The sequence below is a fragment of the Anabrus simplex genome, chromosome 5, assembly GCF_040414725.1.
Source record: "Anabrus simplex isolate iqAnaSimp1 chromosome 5, ASM4041472v1, whole genome shotgun sequence".
Taxonomy (NCBI): Eukaryota; Metazoa; Arthropoda; class Insecta; order Orthoptera; family Tettigoniidae; genus Anabrus; species Anabrus simplex.
Genome location: NC_090269.1, coordinates 432,608,459 through 432,631,117, shown reverse-complemented (window position 1 = coordinate 432,631,117; position 22,659 = coordinate 432,608,459). Strand labels below are relative to the sequence as shown.

The 22,659-nt window shown below is 37.4% G+C and overlaps 1 protein-coding gene across 2 annotated transcripts in view; it reads right to left on the bottom strand.

Annotated features, from left to right (window-relative positions):
* LOC136874608 (zinc finger protein 708) overlaps positions 1–4,853 on the bottom strand; it is a 38,764-nt gene extending 33,911 nt beyond the window's left edge. The window contains exons 1-2 of one of the 2 annotated variants that reach the window (XM_068227974.1): positions 4,739–4,753; positions 4,330–4,495 (exon numbers count right to left, since the gene is read on the bottom strand). The gene's annotated coding sequence lies outside the window, so the exon portion shown is untranslated. Of the gene's footprint in view, positions 1–4,329; positions 4,496–4,738 lie in introns of both variants that reach the window. The other variant, XM_068227975.1, reaches the window with a different exon arrangement.
* Positions 4,854–22,659: the final 17,806 nt, after the last annotated feature.

Below are 22,659 nucleotides of genomic sequence, written 5' to 3'. Positions count from 1 at the left end.
TGGAAGAGGAAAAAATAGTAAATCAACTGCATTGCCATAAAGAAGCTGGGCAAAATTTATGAGACCTGAAATAGTAAAATATAGTGGGAATGTAAGAAGAATGAGCCAGGGAACAGCAAGGATTCTAACAACCATTGAAGTATTCCATTCGTAAGATACAGGCAAGATGTCTACTGGCATTTTCGAAGGGAATTGTTGAGATAAGATGGATGAAAACAAGTGCGGATTCAGACCACAGGGGCCCTCAAAATCATATTTTCAGTATGCACCACATTTCTGAGAAATACTATGAGAAGAATAAACAATTATAATTTGCATGTATAGAGAATGCAAGTAACAGAGAACCAGAGAATGAGTTATTACCATATTCAGGGATATCTGGATTAAGGGAAAATGATTAAAAGGAAACAAAGGCTGTAATTGGGCTGCAGTGAAAATTAATGGTAGAATGAGTTCATGGCTCAAACATCTTTCAGGAGTTAGACAAGGCTGTATTCCTCCACCTTTGTTGTTCACAGTTTACATGGATAATATACCAAAAATTTAAAGTGGCAGGGAGGGAGTCAGTTGAAAATGTAGTAAGCAGTTAGGCCTGTGCAGAAGTCTTAGTCTTAATGGCAGATTGCACTGAAAGCCTGCTGCCTGATATCCTGGAACCTGGAAAGTGGAGTAGTGAGTACATCATGAATGTCAGTATTCCCTAGACTCATGTGATGTCAGTTTACAAGAAACATAAGGGCACTGAATATCATATTGTGAATACAACATTGGAAAAGGTGGATCATTTAATGAATTTAGGATGAGAATTCTCCCAGAATGGCAATACAGTGAGACTGAATCAAGGTCAAGCAAAGATAATGCAGAGACCTGACTGTACAGAGAAGAAATCTTGGCAGACTGAGGATACCTCATTAGAAAGTAAGAAGTAACTGGCAGGAAGAGTAGTGAGAATGATTGCTGCTACAAACAGGTGGGAACTATGACAGGAGGATACACTTAGAGATAAAAGCTTAATTAGGAATAAACTTGATGGATGAAGCAGTACACAGTAACCAGCACCGGGTGAGTTGGCTGTGCGGTTAGTCACACAACTGTGAGCTTGCATCTGGAAGATAGTGGGTTCAAGTCCCACTGTTGGCAGCCCTGAAGATGGTTTTCCATTTTTACACCAGGCAAAAGCTGGGACTGTACCTTAATTAAGGCCATGACCGCTTCCCTCCCACCCCTAGGCCTTCCCTATCCCATCGTCGCCATAAGACCTATCCGTGTCTGTGCGACATAAAGCAAAAAAACAGTAACCAGCTTAGGTAAAGTGGTAATGAATGGCAAATTAAGGAGGTTTAGTTACCTAGGAGAAAGTTTGGACTCAGTCATGGAGGGTAAATGAAGTAGAGGGAGACCAAGATATCGATGATTAAACTCGGTGCTTCATGATTTGAACATAAGAGTTATGAAAGTAAAAAAGAACTTAAGAGCTAAACAGAGAATTGTGGAGGGGTTTAGTAGACATACACAGGCTTAACTCTTTCCTGCGGATTGCATAGTAAAGCGTACTGGAGTCACACATTGTCTCACGCAGGTTGCGTAGTAAAGCGTACTCAACTTTCAAACTGACTTCCTCTGCCATCTGTCTGATAAACTTATAACTTTTTGGAACTAGTGAATTCCCTACGCTTCCTAGATACTACTGGCATGCATGGAACCCTAAAATAAAGTGTTCTTTTATACGGTTTCTTAGATAGAACAGACAGCTGACTGAATGTAAACACACTGCAGCAACATGGCTGCTCATAACCAGTTGAGTGCAGAGGATAGTTGTTACAAATTAGATCAATATGTTGACAAATGCAATGGTAGTGAGTTTGAAGTTGTAGGTATGATAATAAAAATGGTAAGGGAAGCATTTGGGACAGGATGGCACAGGACAGGAAATATTCATTCAGGTACTGTCTCCTTTTAAAATATTAGGCCTACATGTAGAAACATAATTATCAATTTTAATTCTTCAGTTAATTCTGTTTCGGACTATGAGCCTCTACTTAATGACTGTACGCGCACTTTTTAGTGATAGATTTTTGTACTCGTGAGGAGTAAGAAGGAAGCACTGCCGGTTCCGGTAAATACTGCCAACTGAATGGAAATGAAATCTGAATTGAATCGAAAATATGATCGATCGATATGAATTTACTAAACCTTTATTAACTTAACGCCAACAACTGTGTCACCCACACAATATATAATACTATATAATATTTCCCGATGCAAATCTTGTTCCTAGCATGAATTCTATAGTTTGGCTTTGCTGTGTAAACAACAACAGTACGAGTACTTAAAGTGTATGCCAGATGTCGCACAGAGATGATAAGCAATTCTTAGTTTGTGTTTCAAAAGTTGCCAATACGAAACTCGAAGATAACCGAAGTCGATCGATTCAGCACTAGGGTGTAAATCTATCGCTAAAAAGTGCGCAGATAGTACATAATAGTTCTAACTAATGTCAATTTATCTTCCAATTCCATTCAGTCAAAAAATGTTTATAGTTTGTATGTCCGAGAGGAAGCATGATTTGCTATCTAAATATCTTCATCCAACTGATCCCGAAAATAAAATAAATTGGGGGTTCATGGTGAATTCCAACATTCTCTGTATTACCAAGAAAATAAGGGCCCCATCATGACCAGTAATTTAGACTGACTTCAAGAACAAGCAATTTAACATTATGCATCATACTGGATGCTTCCTGATGTATCATTCTGAACAGAAAGGGAGGGGGTCTTACGTGCAATTAGGCGATCTCATTGCATAATTTGGAATAACTATAGTGTATTTTTCATTGTTACAAAATTTGAAAGTGACATCTTAAGTGGTTTTTACAGAATAACTTACTTAGCCTAGTGAAGGTACTCCATAACTATACCTGACAAGAAAATTATTACTTTAGGTTTCACCTGACAGTGGGTCAAAGATATTCTGTGGGAAAGGGTTAAACACTCGACAATGAAAGGCATCAAGAAGTAAGTATAAATAACTACCTAATCGATACTTTATTAATGCCTCAGGCAAAATTGAATAAAATTAAAACTTACAGTGAATAAAATTCAATTTTGCCTGAGGCATTAACAAAGTATCGATTAGGTGGTTATTTATACTTACTTCTTGATTAAACATCGATACGGTCATGAAATGGACAACTTGTAATATTAAATGAAAGGCGTAACTTTCTATAACGAATATAGTTGTGTGTATGAAAGAACGAATAAGGTATGTATTCCCGTCAAATATCTTAAAATGAGATTATAGCCATCTAAATACGTCTGAATAGATCTCCAACTTCTATGAAGGTTGTACGTACATAATGCCAACATACCAGACCCTTACAAGAACAAGCAATTTTAGCATAAATCTTTTTGAAACATTCAATCAATCAATCAATCACCACTAATCTGCATTTAGACCTGTCGCCCAGGTGGCAGATTCCCTATATGTTGTTTAGCGAGTCTTTGCAAAGGATTTGGTCTCCTGATAAAGACATGCACATAAACCAGAATTAAACAAAGATCACAAAGTTTCGTAAAGGAGCAAAGCCGGCAATAAAATGACACACTCCTCTTCGGAAATCAGAGACTAGAAGTAGTTGAGTCGTTTAAATGTTTAGGGGTGACACTACAGGGCACGGGGCACACTTTCACGAATCATCTTGAGGACAGGTCTGTAGATGAAATAAAAGCTACCATGGACATCCGCAATCTCGAATCTCACACTCAGGACTGCAATGTCACTGTTCAGACTCGAAGTCCCCCCTGTGGCTGCATATGTTATAGAAATAATTTGGCCATATCTAAAATACATGCTCAATTTTCAGGGTAAATGATACACATTTGACCACCGTGAAGACACCACCTCCCAACTCCGAACTTGCCCTATCTCTACCGGCCATGTACATTCAGTACTGCTCACTATAAACCACTTCCTTCCCATTCCTGGGCCATAAGACCTATCTGTGTGCGACTTGAATCTTGCGGTGCTTAAGTTTCAATTAAATTAGAAAGTTAAAATTAAGAATATTCTAATTTAGTTCATTCAGTTTAGTTTTCTATCTAAAACATTCTGATAGTAAATATATACCGGTAATCCATTATCATTTTACAGAATTACAAATTATGTAAATCATCCCATTATCAATGACAAATGTTTTCAAACTCTTATCTTATGCATTTCAATAACCCCATATCTTACCCAAATATGAGCGTAATTTTTCTCGCAATGCACAGCGATATAGATTACATTAAAAAACACATAACATAACTCATTATTCCGAATTGTACGTACTTTATTATCGAATATAATGAGCAAATCCAGAACGCAGGTCCCCGGTCTTCACCAAGAGCTCCTTGCAATGGTTCCGAAATTGTGCCGAATTCAGTCGATGCAGTATGAACTGAAAACTTACAGTTCGGAAGCAGATCTGGATGTCTGTTTACCCAGCATCCTGGTACTGCTCATGGGAAGGAAATTCAGAATCAATTCGGTACCATGTTGTACCATATATTACGCTGCCATAAAGATAGGTTTAGGCCTAATGTCGACTGAAAAACAGAAATATCTGCCGCAGTTCCTGTGTAAATATGTATTGAACAAAAAAGCCTAACTTATTTCATATCAGGTACCCTACCGTACGATATTATGTCTCTTATTCAGATTTAGAAGACTATCAATGATAAATTACTGAGAAACTTACGTTGTTATATGTTAGGAGCCGTACACGCAGTGTAAAACGTATGAAATTGCAAATAACTTGATGAAGAAAATCTTCGAAAATAGCAAATCCATGGAATAAAACTGCGCAAGCTCCTTCAATGAATTCGATGCGCACCACACAAAACAATTGCAGTACAAGCCAACCACTTCGAAAGTGAACCAGAAAGAGTGAACAGGGTTTCTTGCGGATTTACAAGTCAATATAAATATACTCCTAGTATAATTCACTTATATACAGCTAACTACTGTAATTGGTGATGTCACCGCCTTCTCAATCTCTATATACTGCCTGCTGTATGTTATGCGGTTAACATGCTTCTCTCACTTCATCGTTCGAGCGTCGAGTTTTCTGGACGGTTCCAGGTGTGTTGGTACGTGTGTACGTGTGTTGGTCGTGCATCGGTGGTTGTTTGTGAAACAGTCGGCGTGTGTGACGATTTTTAGGCAATGGATGCTAAAAGTGGGGGTGGTGGGACACTACGTCCACCTAAACTTGTGGTGAAGCGGAAAGATAAGACAATTAATTCTAACCCTACAAAACCTGATTTAACGTCTACGAATGCTCTCAGTAGCACTCAACTAACTAACAGTATGGACTTGGCTACTAATACCCAGAAAGAAGTTAAAGAAACCTATTCTCGCGAACATTTGGCCCTTTTTTGGTTATGGTAGAATCTATAGATCAACAAAATGTGGCAGGGATTCACCGTATGGCTTTAGGGAAATTATTTTATGATACAAAAATCCCAGGTGTTAAAAAAATTATTAGAAAAGGGCGCAATAGAATGCAAGTTGTTTTTAATCAAGCAGCAAACGCCAATGATTTCTTCATTAATCCTATCTTACAGGAGAGAAAGCTAAAAGCATATATTCCTACATCAAATGTCTATAGAGTTGGTTTGATAAAGGGAGTTGATAAGGATTTAACAGTACCAGAGATACTTGCGCACATTGAGTCCATCTTCCCAGTGGCCAAAGTGCAAAGGCTTAACCGCAAAGCTGTCACAGAAAATGGTATAGAATACCTACCAACCGGTTCTGTGAAAATTACATTTCGGGCACAAAAGTTGCCTATTCAGGTCAGTCTATTTAGTGTGGTCCTGGAGGTCCAACCATTTGTCTTCAACCCCTTAATCTGTAACAATTGCCAGCGTTATGGGCATTTAGCAGTTTACTGTCGTGCGAAATCACCTCGATGTGGACGCTGTGCTATGTCACATCTTACCAATGATTGCCAGCAGGATTGTTTAATATGCCTACATTGTCAAGGGAATCATCAAGTGGGGTCGAAAGATTGTACGATGCATGAATATCAGGTACATATCAAGAAAATAATGTGTACGGATAATATCACCTTCAAAGAGGCAGCTGAGCAATTACAACCTGCAACATATGCCCCCACCTTACACCCAGAACACTTCCCCCCACTTAAGGTACCAGCATCCCAATCAGCTGTGGATACACCCAGGAAAAGAAAATTTACCTCAATAGTTGCTAGGGAGCCTCGAACTGTCCCGAGGCCCGGATATGATAAAGCTGGTTATCATCGTATTCTTATTGGGCAACATCAGCCAGATACTTTTTTTTTTTTTGCTAGGGGCTTTACGTCGCACCGACACAGATAGGTCTTATGGCGACGATGGGATAGGAAAGGCCTAGGAGTTGGAAGGAAGCGGCCGTGGCCTTAATTCCAGCCAGATACCCATTCGAGTATACTTACACCAGCAACCCAGACCGAGAATACTTTTACTACTACAGAGACCTCTACCTCATACCTGCCAGTCCCATCGCCTAAAGTAGGCACAGCATCTACGTTTGTGAAACAACAAAATCAGTTGCAAACGGAAATTATTAACACTATATTGCAGCTCCTACAACTCCTAGGGCCAAATGATCAGACCTTCCCTGTGGTAAATAAGCTGCGGGACACTGTTACTAATTTGTTCAAGTTAAATGCTCAGAATACTACAGTGGAATAGCAGAAGTATCCTTCCAAAACAAAATGAACTACGACTACTTATACAGGAATATGTGCCGCATATTATTTTATTACAAGAGACTTGGTTTCAACCATCCTCAAACTTTCATCTGCGGGGCTATAAAATTGAAAGGATAGATGGATATGGATGTGATGGTATAGCTACTTTAATAGCAGCCAACTTGTCTTACAGAGTGATTTCGTTTCAGACCTATATCCCCAATCTATATATACTTGCGATCCAGCTGCTCAATCTATGTGTTGTTAATATTTACTGTCCCCCGGACATCTATCTTACACGAGTTCAATGGGCCTCCATACTTCATCAATTTACATCCTATCCAAAGCTTATTATTGCTGGTGACTTCAATGCGCATCATACTTCCTGGGGTTGAGTAGACAACTCCTCAAAAGGCAACAATCTATATCATACAGTAGTTGAACAACAACTCATAATTCTGAATGACGGTTCACCTACCAGGTTAACTGCCCCGGGATCTGCCCCAAGTGCAGTTGATTTATCTTTGTGTACAATTCCTCTCGCACATAACATATCATGGACCACCATCAAGGACACGCATCTTAGTGATCACTTCCCTATCCTTATCTCAATTGGTGTCAGCAACTCGCATCCGACTAGTGCATGCCAAAACATATCATTATTATCATCGATCACTCACCAACTTTGATCCCGATAATTTTCGAAATTATATTTGGGCTCGCATGACTGAACACAGAAAGGACGTCCTCACTTACGATTGCTTATTAACTCTGATCAAGCAATATTTGGATCTTCACCATCCATTGGTGATGACTATTCCAAAGTTTGTACAAGCCTCCACAAAAATTCATTGGTGGATCAACAATGCCATAATTTAGTCCAAATGAGAAGGCAGCTATTCAAAACCTATAGACATGAATCTACTCCCCAAAATTATTTTGTCCTAAAGAAACATCTTGCAGTAATGAGCCTATCTTTAACAATAAGAGGCGAGAAGCCTGGAAAGCATCTCCACCCTTACGATGACGACAAATGCCAAAGTCATCTGGAAGGCCTTACGTTCTCTGACCCATAGGAATCATTCTCCAGGAACTAACATAATTGAGCCAAATACACTTCAAGAGTTCTATCAGCAACTCACGCCCGACACAGCACTACCTATATCTCCTCTCATAAGTAGATATAAAAGAAGAATTCTGGACCAGCGCTGCGAGAGAAGAATTCTGGACCAGCGGCAGCCACTGCGCATGCCCGTGCGCTTCCTCTCCCCCTGAAGGGGCCTCTCACTTGCCAAGGCGTGTGTGGAATGTTAACTACACATACTGCAAGGTCTTTATGTGAGAGGTAATTAATTCTTGAAAGGTGTGGGGCAAGGTGCTGTGACTGGATTTGCTGGAGTAGCTTTCACTGGCTAAGGGGTCAACCACATGTTGAATGAGGACAACACACTCAGAGGTCTTTATGTAAGAGGTAATTAATTTTCTTGAAAGGTTACTCTTGCGGCTAAGGTACAGTAACTATGTGGCAACTGGATTTGCTTTAATAGGTCACTTGTTGGTGGAAGCTGAACAGGATGTTAGTTTATGTAAAAAAAATGATCCCTCACTCCTCTCTTACTGTGGGTGAGGGGAAAACACTAAGGAGTGCTACAGTGCAGCTGTTACTAGGCAAGATCCGCTTTCTAACTTGATGAAGGTTATCTCTGTCATGAACAGGATGTTTATTGTAGGTTGTAATTTTGAGTGAAGGTGAACTAGTGTCAAGTCCAGCCTACTGGTGAGGAGTGAAGGTGGTGGCAAGGAGTATTTAAGGAGCAGAGCGCAACATGAAAACTATTATCTAGTTGGAAGAGTTCTCTACTACTACTACTTTTCTTTCCTCTTCAGTAAGTGTAAGTTTATATAGTTTGTTAATTTTAAAAAGATATAGCAGTTTCAACAGAATGGATATGTTAATGAAATTAAACAAAATTGCAAAGGCACCACAATTTCATAATAGAAAGTTAAGTGAGTTGCAACTTAACCTTCCATTTAAGGTTAAAGCGCTGAGAGCGGTAGAAACAAGATTTGGGAGGAAAATAATCGTTGATATAGAAGGCGAAGATGAGGAGACTGTAAGTGTTTTCCTGCCGTCGCAATTCTCAAAACTTACAGCAGAAGAAATAGAAGAAATAAATTCTTTAAAAAACAACTTGAAAATGATGTACAGAGGCATGGAGAGGGGCTACCATCAAGTGTGCTTCCTACAGTAGAATGTCATCAGTTACGACATCTATTTTAACTAAGTAAGTATGCAGAGAGTATTTTCGTTCTTAATGTAACTTTTTTTTCCGCCGTATTCGCATAATTGTTTTGTTAATTGAAAATAATATGTGGTGTTTCTTTTCAGGTCCGAGGTGGTAATATGATGAAGTGGAAGAAAGTTGAGATTAAACCAGGAACTGAACATCAAGCATATCCAAGCATACAGAGTCGTCGTCTGCAAGTACATCGAGAGGAGGATGTGGTCGCTACTTCACAGCCTGTTGAAGATGAAGCGGGACAACTGAGCGCACAACAAGAACAAGAAGTGAGTGCTAATTGTATTGAACTATGGAACAGAGGGGGTCCTCTTTTCAATTATACAGTATATGTGACGAACCTGAGTAAAGCTTACGAAAGCCAGCAGGAAGTGACAGCTGCTGTAGTGCGATTTCTTTTGAGTGAACTTTCAAGTAATGAACATTTTTTACTATTTCTTGGGTATAATACATTCAAAGAAATTTATAAAATTGAATTTTCCTTTTCTTCACAAGATTGCAATAAAATTTCCTATTACCGTAATACATTGTTAGGGAAGCTTCAGGACGACTTTCTTAGCGAAGCTGTACACTGTTCACGCGATGTAGAAGGTAGTGACCTAGCTCGATGGTTATACTGTGTAATGACGGATTGTACATTCTTGATAAGTCGTTGCTACAGCAACTGCTGGACTTGTCTTGAGATTGCTGAGAAATTTAGCACCAAATCGTAATTTTTTTTTGTAGTCATGGAGTTTCCTTCGAGCAAACGTAGAAAACTAGACATTAATTTACAGACAGATGAAGATGCGGGATGAATGCAAACTCATTTTGATAGAGCGTTTGAACGCATTCGCGAGTTTATGAGGGAGGTAAATGGATCAATACTAATTTCATATCGGTTCGAACCTAGCGACGAGCGAGAAGTAGCTCAGTTCAAGCTGATTGAAAATCTTAACGAGCTAGAGGAAATGCGTAATCAGATGTTAGAAATTTATTTTCACACTCGCGCTTTTAATGGACTAACTTTTCAGATAGAAGATTTGTCTGCTTTCCAGTGTAAACAAATCGAGGAAGCTTTTCGGCGCAGAGTGTACACACTAGCGGTGGTAAATGTTAACAACGATTTCTTACTCCCCGAAGAGTTCCTAGATAAATCTTACGTGTGGTTTAATAAATACGTGAAGGAAGCACTCAAGACACAAGCATTAAAAGTAAATACCGTTCTCTGCACACAACATGTCCTTCACGATAAAATCGATAACAATTATTTTCATTCAAGGAACGCTGAAATTACTGAAGGTACTAATTTAAGAGAATGGTACAATGAACATGTAAAGAAACCGATTCTGAAAAAATTATCAGAGTTCGAGGCTCGTGATTCGGGATGGTCTCTGCTACGAATTCGCGAATTGCGGATAAACATTAATAAAAATGTAGGTTTTCACGTGGGCAAGGCGCCAACTAGTCTAACGTTGCCTACAGCAATTCGAAACAAGAAAGCAGTTATTAATCTGCGGAACACACGAGATGCTTGCTTTGCGTGGAGTGTAGTTGCTGGCTTAGTTCCAGCTAAACATCATGTAGATCGCATTTCTTCTTATCCACATTATAATGCAATTTTAAATTTAAAAGACATACCAATCCCGATGGAAATGAGATACTTGAGAAAATTTGAAGATCAAAACGAAATCTCTGTGAATGTATTCGGAGCGCAGTATGACGAGAACAATTGGGTGTGCAAAGGACGGAATGATGACAAAAAAGAGTTTACTCTTGTACCTTTGTACATTTCACATAAAACGTGTGAAAAGGTCGAAGATCTTCTAATGCTTCAGATTGGCGACAGTGAGAAGTATCACTTTTGTTTGATTAAGAATCTTCCACGTCTTGTGCGCTCATCTCTTACGAAGAACCATAATAGAATTTGTACTTGCAGACGGTGTTTGTCTTACTTTTCTAATAAGGAAAAATTAGCTTTGCATACTAATAACTGTATACAATTTCCGGTGGGCAAAAGTATAATGCCTTCGGATAGCGAACGGTTAGTATACTTTACCGAGTATAAGGTTAAAGAGCCAGTGCCTTTTATTGTGTATGCTGACACAGAATGCATACTGAAACCTGTGTCTACTTGTTTTCCAAGTGATGACACCTCACATTCAACTCCAATTCACGAACATGTGCCATACAGCGTAGCATATTATTTACACTGTAGTTTTGACAGAGATTTGTGCTCTTTCAAACTCTATCGAGGTAGTGATTGTGTAAAATGTTTCGTAGATGAGATGTATAACTTGGTGGACACGCTTGCGCCCTATTATTTTGATACGAAACCAATGTTAGCATTAACTGTTGAGCAAGAAAATGAATTTCTTTCGTCTACATTATGTCACATATGTGAGAAGGAAATTGCAGATAATGAAATTAAAGTTCGCGATCATTGTCATTTAACGGGTGTTTACAGGGGATCAGCACATCAATTGTGTAACTTACAGTATCGTAAAATTTCTATCTTGCCGGTAGTATTCCATAATTTGACAGCCTATGATGGACATTTCATAATTAGAGAACTGCATAGGAAGGGAGGGGATGTTGTGACAAATCTCAGAACGAACATTAAACTATTAGCAGTAAACATGGAACGATACAAAGGATTTTCAAACTTTATACGTTATAACCAAAGACAGTGTGTTGAACTAAGATTTATAGACACTTACAACTTTATTCCTTTTTCGCTGGACAAAATGTCTCTATTACTTAGTGACGAGTCAAAGCTTGTAACGAGACGGTATTTCACCGATGATGTACAGTTTAAACTCGCTTCTCGGAAAGGGATATTTCCATACGAATATGTTACTAGTATGGAGGTGTTAGACGACACTAGTTTACCGTCAAGGAGTTCATTCTTTAGCTCTTTAAAGGGTGAAACTGTTTCGGAAGAAAACTACGCGTTTGCTCAGCTTGTTTGGAATAAGTTTAACTGTAAATCGTTGGGTGAATATGCTGATCTTTACTTGAAAATCGATACTTTACTCTTGGTCGATGTATTTGAAAACTTTAGATTGAGTGGAAAAGAGACATATGGTATTGATGCCGCTCATTTCTACACGGTACCGTCTATGGCATGGAGTGCTATGAAGAAAATAACAGCTGTCCAGCTAGAATTACTTCAGGATATCGACATGCTGCAGTTTTTCGAACGCTCCATACGCGGTGGTAATGTGCAATGCGTTACGCGGCATGCAGTAGCAAATAACAAGTACATGTTAACATACGATGAGTCCAAACCGGAATCATACATAATGTACTTTGACGTGAACTATTTGTATGGATTCGCTATGCAACAGTTTCTTCCAACGGGCGGCTTTCAATGGGTCGAAAACGTTGAGAATTTAGACATTATGAATGTAGGAGATGAAGCAGATGTTGGATTTATGGTAGAAGTTGATTTAATCTACCCGCCAGAACTTCATGATAAACATGCCGATTATCCATTGTGTCCTGAAAAATCCACGAAACTAATGAGCACTCTTTACAACAAGGAACGGTATGTTCTTCATTATAGGCTATTAAAACAGTGTGTAGAATTAGGTATGAAAGTAGCTCACATTTACAGAGCGATTCAGTTTAATCACAGCGCATGGTTAAAATGCTACATTGATTTGAACACAGAGAAACGAAAGTTAGCAAAAAATGAGTTCAAGAAAAGTTTCTATAAATTAATGAATAACGCAATTTTTGGTCGTTCATTAATGAACGTAAGGAAGCTGCGCGACGTCAGATGGGTCACACAGTGGAAGGGTCGTTCTGGTGCAGGTACGTTGATTTCAAGAGCAAACTTCAAGCGTCGTATTATAGTAGACGAACAGTGTATGGTTATCGAAATGAAGAAACTTCAAATTCATCACAATCAACCGGTTTACCTCGGTGCTACAATTTTAGATTTGTCAAAAATGAAAATGAACGATTTTCACTACAACGTTATTTTGAGAAACACAGAATCAAACTCACAACTACTCTACACTGACACCGACGGTTTGATATACAATTTTTCATTTGATATATATGAGTTTATGAAGGAAAATTCAGTTTTGTTTAATACAGGAAATTATGATGAAAATAATCCTTTCCAAATTGAAAGAAAAAATTCAGGTGAAGTAGGTTTGATGAAGGATGAAAATGGTGGAAATATTGTTGAAGAATTTGTAGGTTTGCGACCAAAGATGTATGCTATTAAGTTGTGTGAAAAAGAGAAACCTACATGTAAAGCTAAGGGTGTCAAAAAAAATGTTGTCGATCACCTTACAATTGATCAGTATAGACGTTGTCTGTATGAAGGTGAACAAGTGACCAACAATTGTGCATTACTTCCAATTCTCATTCTGTGTTCACGGTTCGTCAATACAAACTAGCACTCACAGCTAATGATGACAAAAGGTACATTACAGATAACAAAATTAATACATTACCATTTGGACATTACAGTCTTGCAGACAAAAGAAGTATAACTAATGTATAGCTATCTTGCAAAGTAGGTTTGCTTTTTTTGTGAACACCTCCTCCACTTTGTCATCAGTTTACCCCTCTGTATGTAAAATAATGTAATTTTCTCTGAAGGTGAATATTAAGTAATAAGAGGAGAAGCTCCTGTGATTACTTTAATCATTTTTATTTTAGAGAAACTTTTGTTTCATTCTGTAATTAATTAAAGAAAAAATGTAATCTTATAGAATTTCAAACTAGATAAACATTTCACTCGCTGTTTCTTTTATTCAATGTATTGTACTGTATTTATACTTTTAAAGTACATTGCATACTATTATAATTATTTAATTATGAAAAAAAGGAATCTTATAGAATTTCACTCGCTGTTTAAGTACATTGTATACAATTGTACTAACTAGTATTGTACTGTAAGTTAATTTTCTATCATTTATATATTAAAGTGCATTGTAAACCTTTATTTAATCTTTTTTATTTTTCGAAAAAAATAAAAAACTCTACACTAGATGATCAAAAAGTTGATTTTCTTTCAAACTATCCTGCGCAGCCTCTCCTTTTATTCCTTGTACTCTTATCTAAAGTAGGAGTAGGAGAATGAAAAAAAAGAGAGAACATATTTCTTTTTTACAATCAAGTTTATTGAATAGGAAACTACAAAGGATTTTCAAAATATAAACTTTTGATTGAATTTGTAACTGCAACCACGAGGAGAGATCTGCAGAGACTGAATCTTCGACCGCCACCAGAGGAGAGTCCTGCAGAGGGGGAAAAAAAGAAAGAAAAATTAGTTGATAGCAGCATAAAACAGAAAAAGCAAGCAAGAAAAAAAAGGAAACTAATTTTTTTCTTTAGCTTAATAATTGATGAAATAGTAACTAATATCAAGCTCGGACGTTGTTGTTTTTGTTGTTGTTGCCACTATGAGGAGACACCTGCAGAGGAGAAAAAATAAATAAATTAGTTAGAAGCAGAATAAAACCGAAAAAACAACCAAGGAAAAAAGGATGGTATTATATCTATTTTTTTCACCTTAATAATTGATGTATTAGTAGCTGATATCAAGCTCGGACGATGTCGTTGTTATTAGCTCCTGAATCCTGACAAGCCTGGTGTAAGTTCGCCTTCAGATGATCTGGTAGATAATGCCAGATCGCACTTAACTGATGTTGTTCGTAAATAGATAATATGTTTCCAGGGAAGAAAGCCCACTCAAATTTATTGAATCTGCTCACACCTTCTTTCTTAAATTTGTTTATCACTGAACACACTATTCTCATCACACCATCTGACGATTTTAGCCAACTATGAACTGCGTGAACTTTGAACATAGCACAGCTGCCTGAATGTCTTGCAACATGTGGTAAATGGCGCGGACAGTCAACAGGGAAACACTCGTTACGCATTGTTCTTAAATCAGGTACACCTTCTATAGTGTTCAAGTCAATTATGCATGTACGAGGATACTCTCGCAGTGCTAATAGACGTAACTCATTAACACAGTTGCACACAACCAGATATTGGTATTGTTGTTCACTGAGAAGATTGAAAAACGACGTAAGCGTGAAATCTAAATTAGGTACACTCATACCTAATAGAGTAGTAGATAACACATTTGTAGACGAATCTATATTACACCAGGCTATCTCGTAACCTCCAGTAGGTAACCTCTGAATGTCAACTATCACTCCTCTGGGTTTTGCACTCATGGTGTGCTTGATATCGAAGAACTGAAGCAGAGAATCTTCACTCTCTCGTTTATATACACTATTAGAAAGAAAAAAAGGAAGAAAAACTCGCGCAAGATTATTGGAAGAAAAATACTTCATTCGTTAGTGGTTTAGAATTTATTATGCGATCATGAATAATAATGCAATGCAGAGTAGTGTTGGCTGGAATAGGTTCGTTTGTTTCAATTTCAACGCGAACATCTACAGAGGAAGATTTTATCGATTCAACCTGTTCCATGCAATTAACAACAACAATAGGACAATGCGAGTGAAATTCACTTCGTGATATGTTCGGTTCGGAACGATTATCATCAAGCTGATAGTACGCATTACGAAACTTGATGAACAAACCACACAATTCACTGTAGTCGCCATTGTTAAAATTAGCTACAGCCTTTTCATAGGGATAAAAGTTTGAATTTAAGAATACGCCAACGGATCGAATATTACAGTGATCGAACAGAGAAGAAGAAACATTAATTTTCTTACGATCGGTTTGGAAAGCAAGCATAAAAACTCTCGGTTTTTCTATTTGCGACGTAGTCATAACAGTTCAATTAATTTTCGTTGAATTTGGAATAGTAGGTAACTCGTGATAACTCCACGATCGAAATGCTACAGGAATAGAAGGATTTTTTTTGGATTAACTTTATGCGTTTAACTTCTTCCTCGTCGGACAGTATTAGAGTTGGTAGCTTTATATACATTTTTCGTACTTCGACCTTAACTGTATCTTCCGCGTTGGCTGAAAACAGTGCACATTTGTCATCTCTAGAACAAATAAAGATAAATTCAAGTTTACAGTTTATGAATGGTTTCCTGTAGTCTTCAAATAATCCGCAAAGAAGACTCAGTGGGATAATTGCATGGAACAGCTTTGTAGTTGCGTGGGCAATATTAGCTTCGTTTGGTGGTGTAGAAATTGATGGAAAATAGCCAGCATTTTGCAGCGCTAACATTTCATTTTTAGAATAAGAGGCGAAAGTTTTTATAGCACTAGTCGTGCCTACACGTCGTGTTCTTTCAATCTCTTTCCCATTCAATTCAATACGCATTTCATCGAAGAGATTTGCTGCAAAGTTTTGATCGGGAACGGCTGTAGCTGAAGGTGTATTATCTGCGCTTGATCTAACTATTTCACCTTCGATGTGAACATCAGCTTCAGAGGGTAAAAAGATATGTTCTTGGTTGTGTACAGGAACTTGAATTTCATCGTTGTTTTCATATTTCGTGCCAGCATATGGATGATAGCTCCTTACTTCCCGCCTAGCAACTGTGTTGTCAAATATAACTTTGTCCGTTACGTTGAACATATTTCTCCTTGATGTTAGCGTGATTGTACACAAAAAGAGACTAAAGTAGTTTTTGGTAGAGAATTAGAATTTATATGCTTTATCCTGGGGGGGGGGCAGTCGGTAGCATTGTAAAGTGATTTCACACGAAAAGAGAGTAATGTTACCTTGATTACGCACACGAAAAGAGAGTAAAGTAGTTTCTGTAGGAGAAATAGAACTTATAGTAGTCGGTAGCCTAGCGATTGTAAAAAGTCTTTATTGTTTGTGGTTAATTTTTTCTTGTCGCGTACACGATGAGATTGTTTTTTTAGCTTTACTCTATATTTTACTACTCTAGCTGCTTCCTCTTTTATTCCTCGGTTTTTTGACTGGTTGTTGTAAATTACTACCATGATGTTGTTGTTCAACTGTTCCTTACTCGAATGATAGTACATAAGTGTACGCTTTATGTTATATATGATTACTGTATTTTTACTGGACGAATAATTAACTCTACTGTTACATCCTCATTTTGTAAGTCGATTGATTTTCGAACTGATCTTCGAGTACGACGGATATATGTTGAATAACACTAGTGTTTACCGGTAAGAAGCTTATAGTTGACGGTTGAACTACGATAGGATAGCCTGCTGGAACAAGCGGTTTAAAATTGTATAACGAATGTGTTTGTTTACCGTTGAGGTAGGAACCGGAACCTAACACGAGATTACAACATACACGAATCGAGTTCACGTTATTCATTTTAATAATCTCTCCTGAAATATGTAATTTATTAGCTTCATATTTTGTCGTGAAAATCCTAACAAATCAGCAATTGAATCGGAAACATCAAAGTCAACGTCTAGGTTTGAAGATATTTTACAGCGAAGGTAAGTCTTTTCATAAGTGATAGTAATAAGTTTACTATCTCCATCTAGAGGGTCATTCTCCTCTTCGAGAATAGGAAAGTTATTAATTATTGCTTCTTGAACTAGAGCTCCTATTTCCGAAAAAGTGTAACTACCCTCCGGTAATGTGAGTACAGTTGTTTTGTCTCCCTTCATTTTAATACCAATCTGGTTATTTGTGCTATTAACGCTCACGTTACCTATTTCATTCAGCTGCGATTCATGGTTAGCATATTTCTCATATACATTTAACAGATAACCGAAGCTACTACCAACACTGTTCTATACATTGAAATCAATGTCAAACGGAGAATGCATAGTAGGTTTGTTGTTAATAGTCGAGATAAAAAACTAAGTTTCTGAGTGTAACCCCGCAGAAATAGTTTTACATTTTTAATAGTTAGCAAACTTTCTATTTTTGCCACGAGATCTTCGAATTCATAAATACCTTCTGCCACACTGAAAATAATTTTTTTACCATTCAAATATATAGCAAACTTATTATTTTTACTAGTGACATTTCGAATACTATTAGATGTAAATAGTGCGGCAAGTCCTATTTCATAGGAGGAAGCTGTATTCATATAAATCGGGGTTTCTAATACTACATCAATCTTTGAGCCTCTACCCTCGAGTGTAATCCGTCTTTCATATGGCATCGTGCACGCTGAACACAAATACTAAGGTCGTGTTGTATTTATACAGTATAAAAATAGTAAACACAGATGACCACAAATTGATGAATTAAAAGTTTGTTAAGAATGAAAATTATACCCAATGTAACAGTTTTTTAAATATTCTAATACCTATTTAGGGGGACGTAAATGACCAAAACTATCAAAGTAGTACACATACGCACCTCGTTTACTGAACGCAACCCAGTGCGAACCAGATTTACTTATCGGATCTAAATTCAAAATACAACTCTCATTTTTACGAGAAATTTCCGGCAACGAATCTCGCATAAACACACCTCAGAAGTAGGGAATTTTTAAACGAAATGCGTAACGATATAGATCTATGTTAGATAATGCTCTATTCGGCAGGCCTTCCTTTATCTGTTGTATGTTGGAGGATTTAAGTAAATGCCCTTTCCTTTGTTTCGAGCAGAAAGCCCTTTCCCACGCATTGCTTCTAGCATTCGATTGTGGCGTTTCATTTCTTTTAATTCTTCCTGTGCGGCTTTCGCCTTGTTTACAGCCGACGCTATGCCCGCAGCTCCACTTGCTAGACCGCCCAAGCCCGACAAGGCTGCAAATATCGGAAGGAGTGGAAGAAAACCACTGTTCTTTTTTTACAGCATGCTGTCTTTTTTTGTTTTACACGTTCTCTTCGTTGATTTGATTTTCTTCTTCGTCTACCCCCAACTACTTTAGATTTCGCTTTCATAATACCCGTAACTGCTAGTGCAGCTCCTCTTTCTCCTAATGATGCGTCCTGAGAGTTTACACGAGACCAAGCCTTAGAGGCTAATATTTCATCTGCTTCTTTCCTTCTGTTCTGGTCTTTGTATGTAGCGTAAGCGATATCGTGTTCTTTACATGCCTTATCTAATAGATTTATTCCTTAATCACCACGCTTAAGTCGTTTTTCTAACTTTGCCCCGGGTCCACAAAATTCATAATCTGGTATGTGCAATTCTACTGGTAAATTATATACAGCTTTATTAAGAACTCTGCCTATTATTCCTCCTTTCCCTACTCGTTTACATGGAGCTGCTACAACGTTGCGCCTTCGACGCAGCATACTCAAATAAGATCTCCTGCTAGCAAGTGTGTTATTATATAGGATGTACATTTTTACACGATGTGCAACTGTTGAGTACTAAAATGCATGTAAGTTTATTTTTATTCTTTTTTTGAAGGCAGGAAGATATTTATATAAATAAGAGAGATATTTTTCTGCTCTCCTCATTTTACAACGACATGGCGTACATTCCTCGTCCGTTAAATTTAAAATCTGAGGTAGATCGGTTAAGGACTTTCGCTAGATGGCGTGTACCGTGAACAGACCCCGTAAGTTTATCTAAAGCTGGATTTTACTACACGGGATACCTAGACGCAGTTAAATGTATTTTTTGCGGAATCGAATTATTTTCGTGGGAAAAAGATGATGATCCGTTAACAGAACACAGAAAATGGTCACCTTCTTGTCGGTATATGAGGGGTTGTGAAGTTGGCAACATATTATTAGATCACTATAACAGGACAGCTCTTCCAGCACTTCTTAATACTACGTGTAGTGTGATGCACGAACCATTTTGGAACTAGATAAGTAAAACAGAAGGTAAAAAAGTTCATGTTTATTTAATAATCAACAATAACTTTGAGAAAAAGAAATCCACTGTACGTGTTGCTCTTGTGCACTCGATCGTTGAAAATCGTTGAAAAATGGTACAGGCAATAAAACAATCGTTATCCTTACCTGTTCCAAATCTGAACGACACAAAACGTTCAGTAATAAAGAAAAATAAACATTAGTAAACTGTTACCGGACACAATACGCGGTATCATATGCGGTCCATTGAATGCAGGGAAGACTAATGTAATGATTAATTTGTTATTGCAACCGAACGGGTTACGATTTGAGAATGTGTATGTTTACTCAAAATCATTGTCGCAGAAGAAATATATTGAGCTAGAGAAGCTTTTAAAATCTATTAAAGAAATAAAATGTGAGTTTTACTCTGATCGTGAGCAAGTAATACCGCCAGAAAAAGCTCAAAGAAATTCCGTTTTTATTTTTGACGATGTAGCAAGCGACAAACAGCAGCACATGAAAGAGAACTTTAGTAGAGGTGGATGTTTTTTACTTATGTCAGACCTATTCCTGCATTCCCAAACAACTTATTAGAGACAACGCTAATTTCATTATTCGGTTTAAACAAGAAGCAAGAAATCTTCGTCATGTCTACGACGATCACGTGAACACCGATATGAGTTACAACCAGTTCACTGGTTTATGTTATCGTTGTTGGTCGCAGTCGAAATTCAGCTTTCTCGTTATCGATAAGGATAGCGAAATAAGCAAAGGTCGATATCGAAATGGATTCGATATATTTTATGTGATATAAATACGACAGTGTATACATTAACGAACTCATTTTCGAATTGCTGAGGAGAGAAAGAACATCACGATGGCATCAAACAACAGAACCAGTAACGTGTATGTAACGCGACCATCATCACGACATGATATTGCTACTAAATCATATGTAGATGAAAAAATGATGGTTAATACAAATTACGTAATATCAACATCTGACGGAAACGTAAGTATTCATGGTAAACGTTTAAAGAACGTCGGCAATTCTATAAACATGGAGAATGCTTGTAATAAAAATTATGTGTTAAAAACCGTTAAGGACAGTATTAATAAAGAAGAAATACAACGTGACATTTTAGATCTTAAAAATGAAATACATGACATATGTGAACTAGAAGAGGATGCAGTTGATTTTAAGAACAAAAGGCTGAAAGGAATAGCTCCAGCGATGAATGGAAACGAAGCAGTTTCGCTTGACAAAATGCGTACGCACACTAACCACGTGCAGAGGAATATAGAGAAACGAGTTAACGACGTTTCTGCACGCATAGAATATGTTGATTCTCTTTTACGTGATATTGTGGATGATCACCTTCCTTTAACTGACAATAACCTCAACATGAACAACAAGAGAATATAGGGTGTGGCAGATCCTGAAGAGGAACAAGATGCAATTTCGCTTTTATTTTTAGAAAAGCATACAAAAGGTAGACTACTACAACTGAATGACGATGGATCGATAGATATGCAAAACAAACGAGTAACAAACATCGGCAAAACTATTCATTCGACGGATGCGATTAATAAAGCATACCTAGAAAAACATTCAGCAGCGCGTGAAGAACTAAAAACTGAAGAATGAAATAAGCAATCAACAGAAACTAAACGTTGATGTGGGTGGTACGTTGAGTATGGAAAATAAGCGAATTACTAACGTACATAATCCGTTAAATGAGAAAGATGTTGCAAATAAAATCTTTGTAGAACAGTATGCAGCTGCACGGAGAGAAGTTGACGAGTTAAAACTTGTCATATCTAAACTTCATAAAAATTATCTACCAGTAGAATCTAACGGAGAATTAAATATGAAGAACAAACGAATTACAAATGTTGATTCACCTACCCACGAGCAAGATGTTGTTAACAAACAGTATTTAGAAACGTTTGCAACTGCAAAAGAAGAGTTTGAAGTGATGAAAATGGAACTACACAATGAACCAAGAAAAGCTCTTTCTCAAATTAACAGTCTACCGTCAAATCAGTCACCAATATATATGCTACAAAATTTTCGACTTATGTATAAGCTTCCCTACACGGGTAGACTTACACCGTTAAAGTTTCACGTGGTTCTCTGGTATATGCGATGATTAATCACGTGAACAATCCAATCGAATTAGAAGTAGGTCCACCAATTGCTGTAAAGGAAGGTGATGAAATTCAATTCCGCCTAAAAGACCCAGAACAATGGAATACTAACGATCTTCCGCTCCATATACTCTTTGAATATACTACATATGAGTAAAAAATAGACGTTACACTTCAGTTTTAAAAATGCAGGCGAACACAGTAGAAAAAAGTTGTGTAAAGGATAAACTAGCAAAATTAAGAAAAGATGTAAAAAAATATATAACTCTCTTAAAGCAGATATGGCTTTAAACCAACTAAAGTTAGAAGAAACATTTAAACCAATTACTGTACCATTAAATAAACTACAGCAGCTTACAGTTAACTCGAATGGATTAAATGCAAAGAAAAATAGAAAATTAAATAGTTATATAAGTGATGAAGAAGAAGAATCAGAAGGAGCAGAAGAAGAAGAAGAAGCTCTGGACAGAATGGTTACAACTCTCCTGAAAAATTATCTTAACCCACAATTGAGACACAATGTTGATAGAATATTCGGGATTCGAGTAGTTCATGGAGAACACTATTTAGGGAGTAAAAAAGTACTGTTTCGCGATAACAATCTTATAATTGACAATTTTAACTATCCTTTAACTGAAGGTCTCCTTGAATTAATATTTCAGAAAGATCCGGACGCACAGTTGTATGATGGTAAGAATCTGTCAGCTTACAGTCATATATTAAATTACACTAACGTGCACAGGAAACAGTATGACGCAGGCAAGCCGATGAGAGGCACAAAATCGCTCAAATTTCAAAAAATTATCAAGCCATTAGTAG